This window comes from Sciurus carolinensis, unplaced genomic scaffold (assembly GCF_902686445.1).
Source record: "Sciurus carolinensis unplaced genomic scaffold, mSciCar1.2, whole genome shotgun sequence".
In the NCBI taxonomy this organism is placed as follows: Eukaryota; Metazoa; Chordata; class Mammalia; order Rodentia; family Sciuridae; genus Sciurus; species Sciurus carolinensis.
The window spans coordinates 2,758,899-2,773,652 of record NW_025920119.1 but is presented as its reverse complement, the minus strand read 5'-3'; positions in this window follow the sequence as shown (position 1 = coordinate 2,773,652).

Sequence of the window (14,754 nt, the reverse complement as noted above, 5' to 3'; positions counted from 1 at the left end):
GCATTTGGCTTTGGTTCTAATAAACAACCAGAGGATGACTCGGGGTTTAATCCTTTTGATGTTACTCAAAAAGCCTTAGCAGACCTGAGTGAGCAGGAATTGTTCATCCAAGACAAACTTTCCCTTTCACCCACATCTCTTCAGAACTCCTCTTCAAATACAATACCTGCCAAAGCTCTAGGCTTTGGATTCCTAAATCTGCTGCATGGACAAACTGTTAATTGTACATTTCTAGTCATGCCACAAAGGTTCCCTCATTTGCAGAAGCACTGGGCAATTTACAATTCCTTCAGTTTTACAGGCCAGGCAGCCTACTATTCTTGGATGGCCTTTCCATGCAACAGCATCATGCCCTTGAAACACACAGCAAACCCCACCTCAAATAGTACTTCCTTGGACTTGAATCTCCCACCACAGCACAACACATGTCTGGGAGGGATCCCAATAGCAGGTAGGTTCACTTAAAGCCTCTGAAGATTCTTAACTAACTCATGCTTCTCTTTGTTGAGGGAGAGGACTGTTGAATAACAAAAGGTATTTATTACTCATGGAAATTTATGTAAAAAAGTCTTTATCATAATTAAAATATTTTCACTTAGGTGGCTTGTAATATTGTGCATTGTAAGGGAGGTGGAGTATTATACCAAGTCACCGTTTGGAAGCATTTTGCTTAATAGGGTAACTACCAAGCTTTAATATGGTATATATGTGTATAAAGAAAAATAAATATATGAACACTGAATCTAAGATTCTGTAAAATCCAACACCATAGTCAAAAAATTTTATTTTACATTATAAAAGTAAAGTGGTTAAAAAAATTTTTAAAGTGATAATGAGAACAGGAGGGATTAAAGTTACTGTAACTTGTAGGGAATTTACTTATTTTGTTCACCAACATGATGCTATAAATAAAGTTTGAGACTATTTGAGAGATCTGATTATTAATGTTTCATAACATGTTCAGACATGCATTGTGTGGAAAAGAAATTATTCAAGTAGACACATTTACCTTTTTAGTCTTGTTTTTAGTTCCAGGGGAAATATGTATAAGAACACAAGTTTAATACCAGAATATTTATGATTTTGTTCTTCTACCCTTGAAGGTTTCAGAACATTTGTGTCTAAGATTCTTTGTAACATTTATTAGAGGTGGCGTTTTCTAAGGAAGTCATTCTTCTTCTTAGTGTTCTCATTTAATTTGGGTTTTTGTGATGATGTGTAAAAGAGAGTTTGTTCCTCTACTGATTCTCTCAAGTAGAATAAAATAATGCCACAGTCTGATACATAATTTATATAATTAAAATTTATCTCTTGACCTTTAAGGTATGGCACAACACAAGTGTTTTCATATTAGAATACTTTAACATTAAGACATTCATTCTTTAATTTAGCAAGATAGATAAATTTACAGAGCTCCCTCTAATTCTTTGGCTATATTCCCTTCAGAACAATAACATTTCATGATCTAGACAAATATCTAGGCCTTAGTTTGTGGCTGTGGATAAGGGAAGTTAATTTACAATTTACAAAAGTTTAATCAATGGATGAATAAATCAACAAAATGTGGTACAAATATATAATGGTTGCTATTCAGTCTTTAAAAGGAAGGCAATTCTGATTCATGTCACAATATTGATGAAGCTTGAGGATTTTAAGCCAAATGAAATAAATGAATCACAAAACAGATACTCTATTGTTTGTACTTATATTCAAGTACTTACAGTAGCAAAGTTCATAGAACATGTGAACAGTGGTTGCCAGGAACTAGTGGGGGGTGAAGAATGGGAAATTAGAGTTTAATGAATACAGAGTTTTGGGTAAAAAAGTTCTGAAAATGAATGGTGGCAAGAGTTGCAAAATACGATTAATTACTTACATGCCACAGAAATATAACTTTAAAATACATAATAAAGTGAAAAAAGAATTTCAGAAAATAAACAAACAATTCATTAAAAATAATTAAATCCAAAGCCTTCTCAAAAGAAATTTCCCAACAGACAAAACAGAATATTCATTAAGATATTGTAACATTTTTAAAAAAGTTATTTTAAATTACTACCATGTACCACCCATGCACCTCAAAAAATAAACAGAAATAAGAGTTTTTGTTGCAACTCTGACATAATAAATTTGTAAGCCTTGTTTGTGTGTGTGAGATAGAGAGCATGCATATGCGCTAGGAATGAAATCTAAGGCCTTACACATCCTAAGCATGCTCTCTACAACTAGGCTACATCAATAAAACTGTAAGCTTTAAAAAAATCTTTAAAATAAACAAAACTGATGGTGTGGGGATATAGCTCAGTACTTGCTCAGCATAAACCTGGCCCCAGATTCACTGCTCAGCACTGGAAAAAAAACTTAGCAAATCTTCATGAAAGTAAGTATCCATTCAGATATATTCAAAGAAGACTATTAAATGGCAACAACAATTAGAAGGAAAAGCAAAATCCTTGAAATTTATCTTTGCATTTGGTTAGCATCAATCATTAAGCCAAATGTGATTTAAGCCTATGCATGCTTTACATAATGTTTGAGCAATTTCTACTGTAGAGAATTATTTATACATAAATGATAAGAAAAAGATGAGTCAGTGGCACATGCCTTGATACCAGCAATTCCAATAGCTGAGGCAAGAGGATCACAAGTTCAAAGCCAATCCAAACATCTCATGAGACTCCATCTCAAAAGAAAAACTAGAAAGGGTTTGTTATGTAGGAGAGCATCCCTGTTCTAAATACCCAGTATTGCAAAGACATAAAAAAATAAAGCTCTGTGGGGTAGGGTGGCCTGCAAACCCAGGAGCTTGGGAGGGAAAAGGATGGCAAGTTAACAGTTGGCTTAGGCATCTTAACAAAGCCCTAAGCAACTTAGCTAGACTCTGCTGTCTCAAAATAAAGGAATTAAAGACCAGGGATGTGTCAAAGTGGTTGAGTGCCCCTGAGTCCAATACCTGATACAAAGAAACCTTATCCATGATAGGTCTACACTATTCTTCCCATGGTTTCCTTTGCCTAAGATTCTCTTCTAACCTTTCAAAAAGTTTAAATATTTTTTTAAAAAGGATAAATATCAACCATATCATTTTTGTTATGTAGGTGCAAAATCTACGTACCCAACAACTATAGCACAACATTTAAATAGTCTACATATCAGTAATCTTTCAGGTACAAAAACTGAATGTGCAAATTTAGCAAGACACTGTTTATTAAAATTCCACATCCAGTTGGATACTGTGGCCCATGCCTGTAATCCCAGAGGCTTGGGAAGCTGAAGCAATAGAAAGCAGAGTTCAAAGCCAGCCTTAGCAACTCAGCAAGGCCCTATAATGAAGCCCCCTATCAAAAATTTAAAAAAAAGACCTCTCATGCATCAGGCTACTGAACTCTGGGAGGTTTCATTACTATATGACTGTTATACTATAGATTTTCTTTTTTATCCTTATTGAAAAAATTTAAGTTTTTATTTCTTTATTTTTCTTGCTCTCTTTTCCTTTTGTTTACCTGTTCCCTCAGAGTCTCTTTCTCCCATTTTTGCATGCTAACATCCAATTTCTTTTGATTACACTCTCACCCTTTCTATTATCTAGAACTTCTGTATATTCTTTTCTTTTCCCATTAACAGCCACATTCTACATCCCTCTGCATCCTCTTTGTCCTCCATTTGAAACTGCAGAACTTATTGCAAATCTGTTCATTTTACTGAAGATAATATTTGAACTCATTTTGTTTATTATGAATTTTGTTATTGTCCTCATAGGGGATATTTGGTCTAGGATTGCAGCATAGTGTCTGAATTGGGCACTGCTAATATTGATCTCCCCTTAAAGAAAGTGTTTTGGAAACCAATAGGGCCACTATAAGCCTATAGGGGGAAATCTGTAATATCCCAGATCTGCACTGATAGAGGGGAAGATACATGAACAACATGAAAACAAGGGAAGAAAATAATCCAAACAAATCTAGATTCTATATTCATAGAATCCAATGACAGTATGTTAGAAGAAATGTCAGAAAAGGACTTCAGATAATACATGATTACCCAGAAGTACCTCTTAAGGAAAAAGAAAAGTTCAAGAAAACAGAACTTGGTTCCTTTGTGATCTCCCAACGCTGAGGCACAGGATGGCCTAAAGTGACATCTTTTGAGTCATCACCAAAACCAGTCTGTCAGCACTGGAAGGCTGTCCCTGTCTCTCTCCACCCATGTCTCTATTCCCAGGTAACCAAGAGGACGTGACCAGAGACCTTCTCACCTCCCATCTTGCTCTTTAAGAATCCAGGAGCCTAAGCAGCAACCCACTTGAAACTTAGAAGGAGCTACCACTGGGGAGAGTGGTCAGGATCTTCTTCAGCTACTAGGTAAGCTTTCTTCAAACTACTGTAGGTTGCTCCTCAATATCTATAAGGGATGGGTTTTTGAACCCTTCAAAGATACCAGAATCCTAGGATGGTCAGGCTCCTAAGATAAAATGGTATGTAGTATTGATGTATAACCTGGGCCCATCCACCCGTACACTTCCAGTTATTCTAGATTACTCATTAACCTCATACAATGTAAATGATACATAAACAACTGTTATACTATCTTATGTGGGGAATAATGACAAGAACAGGAAACTACATGTTGAGTACAGAAGCAATTTTTTTCTGAATACTTTTGATACGCAGTTGATTGACTCTGCAGAAACTGAACCCCAGATACCCAGGCTGAAGACACATACCGCCTCCCACTATGCAGACATGCTCCTGCACACCACTTCACAATCATCTCCTCTGCTTCAACATCCTGCACACTAGCCCATGAACTCCAGCTCCTGACCCTCCCACGACATAGAGCTCCTTCCTTTTTCCCTCTTTTCCTGTTTCCTCATTTGCCTCCAGTCCATGCCACAGATCCTGCTAGCAATGGGAAAACCCTGCACTTAGGCTGCTACAAGCAAATCCAAAACTACTTTGAAGATCAGAAATCCAAACTCAGGTCTGTAAAGGCATGACTGTTATTATCTCTACAAAAGGTCTGGCGAGTTTCTCAGAGCCTTTTAACCTTCAGCCATGTTCCATGGAGGACTCCTCTCCTGGCTGTGCCTCTAAGTCCTCTTTTGGGAATCAGAAAAGTCCACCTAAGCCTTCAATCTACAGCAACAGGAATCAAATGACTACATAAGCAAATCCATTCTTGGAATGATTCTAAGCAGATAATTCAAAATCCTGCAGTTCATGTCAATGTTATTTTTGCTTCCTGGAAAACAGGCAGAGACAACAAGGTGTTTAGTGCTCCAGGTCATGGTGAAGAATACAGCGAGTGTTTCAACAACACAGCAATACCACTGGAACCAGCTATGTCTCACATGGGAACTCATAAGTCCTGCCATGGCCTCGACTTCTCAAAAGCAGAACAGGACCATGACTAACCAAGACCACCAGGCACACAGAACCAGGATCAAAGCCTCCTTGTCCTTCCAGGGCCCCCAGAGAGTTTGTCACGGTTTAGGGTCAATTCAGCAGGGTTTGGGTCCTTTCATCAATCCTGCTCCTCTCCACTTCTTCTCCTGGCCCCAAACTGAGTGGGGATTACCTCCTGGTATTCAGCCCTCCTGCTTCCATGTACAGTGTCCTTAACTCTACTCAGGGACAACCATTATATGATTCTAAAACGCAGGCAGACGTACAATGGAGTCTTGTCCAGTCTTCACAGGGAAGGAAATTCTGACATATACAGCAACATGGATGAAACTTTAAGACTGTGCCAAGTGAACCGAGCCAGTCACAGGATAAGGCAGTATGAGTCCACCATATGAGGTTCCCCGCCAAATGAAGAGGCAGGAAGTGCAATGGCACTCCAAGGGACTTTGCCAGGGAGCAGAGACTTTAATGGGTGCAGAGATTCAGTTTGAGAACTTGAGGAGTGTTCTGGAGATGGAGGTGGTGATGCCCATATGTCACTGTGAAAGTACTTTATGCAACTAACTAAAAATAATTAGGATAGTAAATTTTGTATTGTACCGTTAAGAAGAAAAATTTGTGTTGAAAAAAAAACACAACCTCTATCTTGAAGTTGTCTGATTGCTCATTGTTCATGAGCAGGCCTGTGCCATGCCTTTTCACAAAGGACCCAAGAAATCTTAATTGTGACTACACATGCTCCTCAACTGACAACCGGGTTGCATCCTAATAAACTCATCGTGAGATTGAGATTGCTATCAAAAAAGCCCGCATTTAATACCGAATCCACCAATATCATAGCTTAGCCTCCTGGGCAGGGATCCTTTGTCAATGCTCAGCACACAATCAAGTATGAGGGCAAGTCAACGACATGCAAGATGCCTAAGTAATGCCTGCACAAGTACAAGTATCTCAGTCAACAGCACAATCGCACACCAGAACATACCCATGCCTCCCATCCTCACTCCCCACAAGAGAACCCTGGAAAGAACAATTCACTACTCAGGACCATCTGAGGGCAGGACGATGGTAGAAATCAAGCCACTGGCAAACCTAACCTGTGTCCCAAGGAAAACTTCCTCAGCACCCGGCAGCCCAGTGATGCAGTCTCTTGGTACGGACATGCAACATGGGGCGGAGACTGCCTAAGTTGGACACAGCCCTTGCACTTTGCCCCTGGCTACTATCACACATGCACACACCTGGGAAAACCCTGTTAATCAGACAACAAGACCGTAAAGGAAAAGGCCACTTCAAAAACATGTTAGTGTCCTGAAACACACTCCTCAGAAGACTGGTTCACTCACGCTCACAGCTCAGTGTGCTTCTGATCACTAAGAAAGAGACAGACATGTGGAAGAGAACAGAGCTCCTGAAAGCAGGTGAGGCTCCCTGGGTGTTACCTGCAGGCTCGACAACAAGCAGATGCTCCGCATGCTCAGACCTCAGGGTTTGGAACATTCCAACGGGAACAAGACTACCAGTGGCTATGGCCTAGTGAACGTGCATCCATCCAGGAACTCCACATGCTATGGGAGAGTACACCTGTGAGCCGGAACTTGAAGCAGAACTCGAAAGGGAGCGACCTCAGTGTGGAATCCAGCACTGCCTCCAGAGCACCCACTGTGCCACCTACAAGGCAAAAGAGAAGCAAACACATACCTGTGAGCTCAGGGACGGGCAGACACTCAGCCAGCGTGCAGTTGTCACTCCAACATGCGGAGGCAGCATGGTCACTGGTAAGAGTCCAGGCACAGCTCGACACCCCATAGAGTCAGAGCTCCATGGGGTCCAGAGCTCTAGCTTCCTCACACCCATTTCCCCAGCATCTGTTGTTGGAGCCAGACTGCCCGATTTGAACCCCAGTTCTACCACTTTCAAGCTGTGTGGCCTTAGGAAAGTTACCTGATTTCTCTGTGCCCTGGTCTCTTTGGAAGATAAACCAAACACCATATGCCTCCAAAGGTAATTATGGAAATTCAGTCATCTTTCAAAGTACCTAGACTATTGCCAGACCCTTCAAGCACCAGATAAGTGTTGCCTGTTAGGATCCTCATCATATCCACATCTCACATGGAAGAATAATCCCTTTCTACTCCAGAAAGGTACCCTGACAAATATCCACACATCCAAGACCCCGCAGGACAGAAGGCACACGTAGCAGGTGAAGGATTGGCATTCTTCTGTGATGAATGGCATCCCGAATCACTGGCAGGTGAACAAACCCACTCCCTCCTCCCTGGAGGAGCTGAAGCCCTACACCTTCCTTTGCCCATGCTCCTTCACTACTAGGCCTGAGAGGGCCCTGAGTGGCCTGAGGAGTTTATTTTGGTTTAAGACCCCAATGTTAAAGGAAGTTGAATCATTAAGGAGTATGTCACTGACCTGCCACCCCATCACCCCAGAGTGTGCAGCATGTTTCACACTAGCAGGGACATGTGCCCACACAACAGCGCACCCCACAATTCAGAAAGTTAACACTGGGACATTCCTACCCTCTGCTCCTCAGATCCCGCCAGTTTCCAAGTGCCTCACAAACCGTCCTAAGGGACAAAAACACATGACTTGCAAATGCATGGGATGTATGCACTTGTTCCTCCTGCCTTGGCAGCGGGGCACAATCTGTCACTGGATGGCCCTCATGATAGCAGGCTGGCTGGGGCCTGCAGCTCTCTGCAACTGCCCCACATACAGAGGACTAGGGCACATCCCAGGAAAAGATCCAAATTCAAAAATACATATACGGGGCTTCCGGCTGGGGTTCAGTGACACAGGAGCTGCCTGGTATGTGGGAGGCACTGGGTTCCAGCCTCAACACCCTATAAAGTGAACAAATAAAATAAAAATCTATTAACATCCAAAAAAAATTTTAAAAAATGCTTGTATGGTTTCTACTGAACACAGGTTGCTTTTGCACCACTGTAGAAACAAAGGCACTAATCCAGCCCACAGGAGTTGAGAACTGCTTGTCTTGTGACTCTACCACATTGGACCTGTTCAGAATCACCCACTGCCTTCAGCCGTCACATCTCCAAACACACAGCACTGACTTTCGAGAGCTTGACGGCTTCAAAGATTACTGGCCAGTTGTTCAGCAGCAAATCCCAGTTTTCGCTTGCCTGACGCTGATTAGATTCAGTTTAAAGTCTCTGGCCAGCCTCACAGAAGGAATCTATGCATCACATCCTCTCAGGTGGACACAATTTCAACTTGTTCCACTCCTGGTGATGTTCACTTGGTCTCTTAAGTTAGTGGCTGCTTGGGCTCTGCACCATCAACTTACTCCTTTTTCCCTTGTAACTCACAAGCCTCCTACAGACAAATAATGAAGTTATGTAAATTTCCCATTCCTCAAACTTCAATTTATTCACATTTATCAGTATGGTCTCATCTTTCTTGCTTTTCTTCAAAGAGTAAGAATTCATTACAATTATTTACACAGATGATTTAATTGTCCCAGGTTTGGCAGGTAGGAATCCCTTCAAGCTGGGTTCTGTGTGGTTTTTCATAGTCTCTGCCACAATAAAATATTCTAACATCATCTCATACTTTCCCTGCACCAGCCATGAAATGGGACATTTTTCCCAGAAATTCTCTTCCCTTTCATGAGGATTGCTACACAAAAGCCACTGGCATTCCAGTGGCTTGGGAGGCTGAGGCAGGAGGATTGTGAGTTCAACGACAGCCTCAGCAACTTAGCGAGGCCCTATGCAACTTAGCACAACAGTGGCTCAAAATAAAAAAATAAAAAGGGCTGGGGATGTGGTTCAGTGGGTATGTGGCCCTGGGTTCCATCCCTGCTATAAAATAAAAATAAAAACCTGGTATCTGGAAGCTCATTGGTAACGGGGTCTGTGTGTACACATATGACACATGTATTTGCACACAGGCATACACATCTCTAATGCAATGTGTGTATGTATACATAGTCTACATACAGAAAACTGAGTTCACACTGACGCCTCCTGCAACCCACTCCCCGTGTTTATTCTTACTTCTTTCCTTGTTCACAGCTCTCTTCTCCAACAGAGAAGCCCAGCCTCCACCACCCTTGATAGATTTACTTGCACATCAACCCTCTCTTGCTGACAAACTCCACACCCAAGACACACCCTGCTACCCTGTGCAACCTCTTCCTAGATGACCGGCACCTACACCACCCTCACCTGCCCTACGGGATGACTTTCCCCAGCAGAAGGAAGGACAGTGTGTTTTTACACCAATTATTCTTTGGCTAGTCCCCTGACCCTTTAAGGGTTTGTTATTTGGTGTCATATAATGGAGTGGGGGACAGGACGGCTGTCCTCTCTGCTAGATGGAGAGCTGACACTTAATACAGAACCCACAGGCAGCTTAGCAGAGCTCAGTGGAAGAAAACAGCAGGCTGGGGTAAGGGCACTTAAGGCTGTGTTTTGAAAAAGACCGGTGAAACGTCATGTTTGTCTAGCAAAGATAAAAAATCCTGGTGGAGACACCGAGGAAGACAAGAAAGGAGCCCATCCCAGGAGGTACTTCTAGACATCTCTGACAGAACCCATGCAGACTTTGTAACAGTAGCCTGGGGAACTCTAGGTGACATGGAATGAAGAGAACAGGGAGGGTGTGCAGCACCTGGACAGCCACAGAGGGGTGCGAGTTTTGAGGCAGAGTGGGGATTTCTCTCACATGCTTCTGAAAAGGTCAGGAGGTCTGTGTCACCCGGAACCTTCATTTGGTGAGCAGGTGGGCAGAGCAGCAATCAAAAAGCCACAAGGGACTTCCAGCTTCAGTTCCAGCATGCAAAGAGCTTGGGAAGCCCCTCCCATAAATACAAGCAGAGGCCAAGCAGACTGCAAATCACAGGCTTTTCTTGGACTCATCAGAGAACTGAGGTCACAGGTCAAAACATAACCCCCAAAGCTAAAGTGGCACAGGTAATCCAAGGGACACAGCTGGGACCTGCTCCCCCAGTGCTGAGGTCATGAACTGCAGGACACTTGAGTCCTGAGTCTGACTGTGCGGGGCCTGACTGAAAGAGAGTAAGAAAGCCCTGGTGCTGCGATCTTAAGGAATCCCAAGGCAGCACAGGTGTTCTCACCAGAACCCCACCAGTTCCCACTGAAAGACCCAGGGACACCTGCCCAGCTCTCTGGACAAGGGAAGAATAAGGCCATGCGGCATCCCTGGGCTCCACCCCATCTGGGAAAGGGCCTTCTCTGGCTCCTGTCTCCCCTCTGGCTTTCCTGTCCCCACAGGGGTGGGAGGAAGTGGCTAGAAAACACTTGGGAAGGTCACAGGTCAGGGTCACACGTCCACTGATGACTGAGATTGATTGATGATTCTAGGACCCTCCCCCTTGCCAACAGCAAAAGCTCCAGGATAAATGAGAGCACATGACAGCTCAAAGAGCAAGGAGACTGGGAAGTTCTTAACCCAGGGACAGAGGGGAGACCCAACCAGGGACATGGAGGAATGTGAGGCCTCTGGTACCTTCAGCTAGAGGAAACTGCAAAGAGCCAAGTCCCAGCAGAGTAGCAAAACACACACGGAAGATGATTTCCTCACTTGTTATTATTTATATATATGTATAAATAATAAGTTGTTTATATACCATAAGTTTTCTCTATATATGTATAGAAAAACATGCTAGTAGACAAGAAAATACACGTGATTAAAAGATAGGGCTGGGGAGATAGCTCAGTCGTTAGAGTGCTTGCCTTATAAGCACAAGGCCGTGGGTTTGATCCCCAGAACCCAAAAAGAAAAAGAAAAGATAAAGCATGCATCAAAATGACACACAGATATGAGAGATCTTGGTACTTTGAGAGAACTTTTAAAATAAGTGTGATTTATAGGTGAAGGGCTCTAAAGAAAAGGTATAGAGTATGGAAGACTAGGTCATGAAAGCAGACAGATGGAAACACTAAGAAATGAAAAACAAAACAAATAAAATAAACAAAAATGAAGATTGCCCTTCATGGTTCATCAGTAGGTGGGACGGTCAAGAAAACAATCAGTGAACTTGAAGACAGATCAACAGAAACCCCCAAACCACTGAAAAGCCAAGAGAGAGACAGAGACACAGGAAGGACACAATATGTGACTGGGATAATTCCCAAAGATACAAGGATCCCAAACTGGAAAAACAGAAGAGGAAAGCAATCATGTGAAGCAATAATGACCAAGAATTTTCCAAAATTAATGACACATCCCAGATCACAGATCCAAGAAGTACAGAGAACACCACGCAGAAAATTATTAAAAAAAAGGAAAAATATTTACAAATCTACACTGAGGTATATCGTATTCAAATTGCAGAAAGAAAAAGAAAATCTTTAAAGAAGGGGGGTGACGCAGACAGCCTAGGAAGAACACGATAATTATAGCAGACTTCTCCAGCATGTGATCAAGGGAGTGGACATAAGGTGTTGAAAGAAACAAATCTCAAACCAATAAATCTAAATGAAGTGAGGATTTGTTTTGGGGGGGTATACTTGGTATTGAACCTAGGGTGCTCTACCACTGAACCACATCCCTGTTGTTTTATTGTTTGTTTAGAGACAGGGATTCAACAAATTACTGAGGCTGACCTCAAAGATGTGATCCTACTGCCTCCTTCTACCAAATTGGTAGGATTACCAGCAAGGACCACCGTGCCAGGCTGTGTCCAGTGAAATTATCCTTCAAAATTGAAAAAAAAAAGACTTTCTTGAAAAAGAACAGGAAGTTCCTAACTATCAAATTCCAGCAGACCTAACTATCAAATTCGTCAGAAAAAGACACATAGGTCAGTAGCTCTGAGCTACGTAAAGAGAAGAAGTGTGTCTCAGGAAATGAATGAGAGTAGATTCAAATTTCTTATTTTTTCCTATCCCTAAGCAATTGAAAAGAAATGTTTGAAGGGTTAACAAAAAATTTATTGAGTGATTACACTATGTAAATAAGTGAAATGGATGACAATGTCAGAAAAGATAAGACAGGATCTGGGAATACTAGTATTTCTGCATCTCGGCCAAGCATGGTGGTGCAGACCTACAATCCCAGTGGCTCAGGAGGCTGAGGCAGGAGGACCACAAGTTTAAGGCCAGCCTCAGCAACTCTGAGACCTTGTCTCAAAATAAAGTTACAAATGGACTGGGGATATGGCACAGTGCTTAAGCGTCCCTGGGTTCAATCCCAAAAACATGAAAAAAAAAATCTACATTTCATGTGAAACACCATAATATTTGAAGGTAGACACAGACTAATCTGGAAATTATGTTCCAAACCAGAAATATACACTACAAATTCTTTTCAACCTATTGTTGGCAAGCTAACATAAATGGCATCACCAAGCATTCAAGTGCTAAAGAAGTCAGGAAAAGAGGTTCAAAAGAAAAAGAACAGAACAAGGAATAGAAAACAGTTACCAACCTGGTAGACATTCATCTAACAATGCCAACAATCACTTTACATGTGAATGGCCTAAATACACCAACCAAAATCACCCAGGGATTTTCAGAATGGATTTAAGAAAAAAAAAAAAAAGGAAGAAAGAAAACCAAGGCCCACAAGGAACCCATGTCACAGTCACACAAAGGAAAAGGAAAGGGGGGGCTAGGATGTAGCTCAGTGGCAGAGTGCTTGCTTAGTATGCCCAACTCCCTGACTTCAATTGTTCCACAAAAAATTCCACCAGCAACCAGGATCCACCAACATATAAAAGAAATTATACCTCATGACCAAGTGGGACTTGCTCCAAGTATGCAACAGTGGTCCAGCATTCGAAAATTCATCAATATAGAAGGGGGGGGAAATCACAAAATAATTCCAATTGATAAACAAAGCATTTGACAAAAATGGAACACCCATTCACGATTAAAGGGAAAAAAATAGCAAATGAGGAATCAAGAACTTATCTAATTTGATAATATCATTTACCTTCTCGCCCCAAAACCTACAATTAACATCATACTTACGGAGAAACTCAACACTTTCTTGTTGAGTTTACCTTTTTTCTGATAACCAGGAACAAGGTAAAGACAACTTCTCCTATCACTCCTATCAACATCACACTGAAAGATGCAGCTAATATGCTAAGACGAAAAGAGGAAACAGAAGGTATACAGAGAGAGAAGGAAATAAAACTTCGATCAAAGATGACATGCTTTTTTTAGAAAAATAAAGGAAAGAATCAAGAAAAATTTAAGGAACTAAGAAGCATAGTACAGCTGCAGGGCTGAATGCTCTGACATGAGGACTTTCCAACACTCCAGCAAAGGCCGGCTGTAACTTGGGCGGGGTGGGGGGGGGGCGCGGAGTAAATACCATTGACAAGCCAGAGAAATGCAGAAGAAAGGAAACAAGGCCATCCTGACCCGTGTCTCCCAAGAAATCCCCACCTGCGACTCACCCGCTGTATCTAAGGCCGGCCACCCCCCCCAGAGCTCCTTACCGCTGAGGCCGCTGCCCCACTCCCCGTGCCCGCCGCACCGCCCAAGGATGAAGGAGCCGCTGTTCCACTGGTTCACCCAGAGCTTCAGGGCGTCCTTCATCAGCACCTCCATTGGGCTTGTTTCCCTTTTCTGGTGCCCCCCTTCAGGTAGAGGGAGCCAAGGTCACACGTGGCCCAGCTCGCTCAGGAGGAAGCAACGGCAGCGGCTGCGCGGGAAACGCAGACCTGCGGGTGCCCAGCGCTTGCACTTCCGCAAGCGCAGCAGGAAAAACGCTCCAGGAAAACCTCCCGCAGCCGCGCACCGGCCCGCCCCGCGCACCCCGCGCAGCGCGCCCGGCCGCCCAGGCAGCGTCCGCAGCACCCCGGAGCCCCTCTCAGCCCCGCCGACTGCACAGGCGCATCCCGGATTTCCGGGTCCTACCCCGGGCTGGGAACGGCGGGTGCTGCAGGGAGCGAGACACTAGGCCCGGCCCACCCCGCTACCCGCTTACCGGTGAGGTGACCGATTCCCTCGCCCTGCGGCGCGCAGCAGTAGCAAGAAGTACCCGCTGCTCTTCTGGGCCACCCAGAGCTTCAGGGTTCTTCACCAGCACCTCCTCCGGCTTAGCCACATCAGGGGCGATCCGGCTGCACTGTGGGGAGCCATGGAGTCATTCTAAATTAGTTGAAGTTAGTTCCACAGTTAGAACCTCTCGTTTAGATGCGAAAGCTTCTCAAATTATGAAAATTATAATTATAACAGCTGTTAATGAAATAAATGGCTTCACATTCCCCAGCCATCAGCGGCACCAGGCCCAGTTCGCTCGGCAGGACGCGGTGGCAGCGGTAGGGCGAGAACCGCACACTGGCAGGTGCCCAGCGCTGGCACTTCCGGAGCGCAGGGAGGAGCTGCCCGCA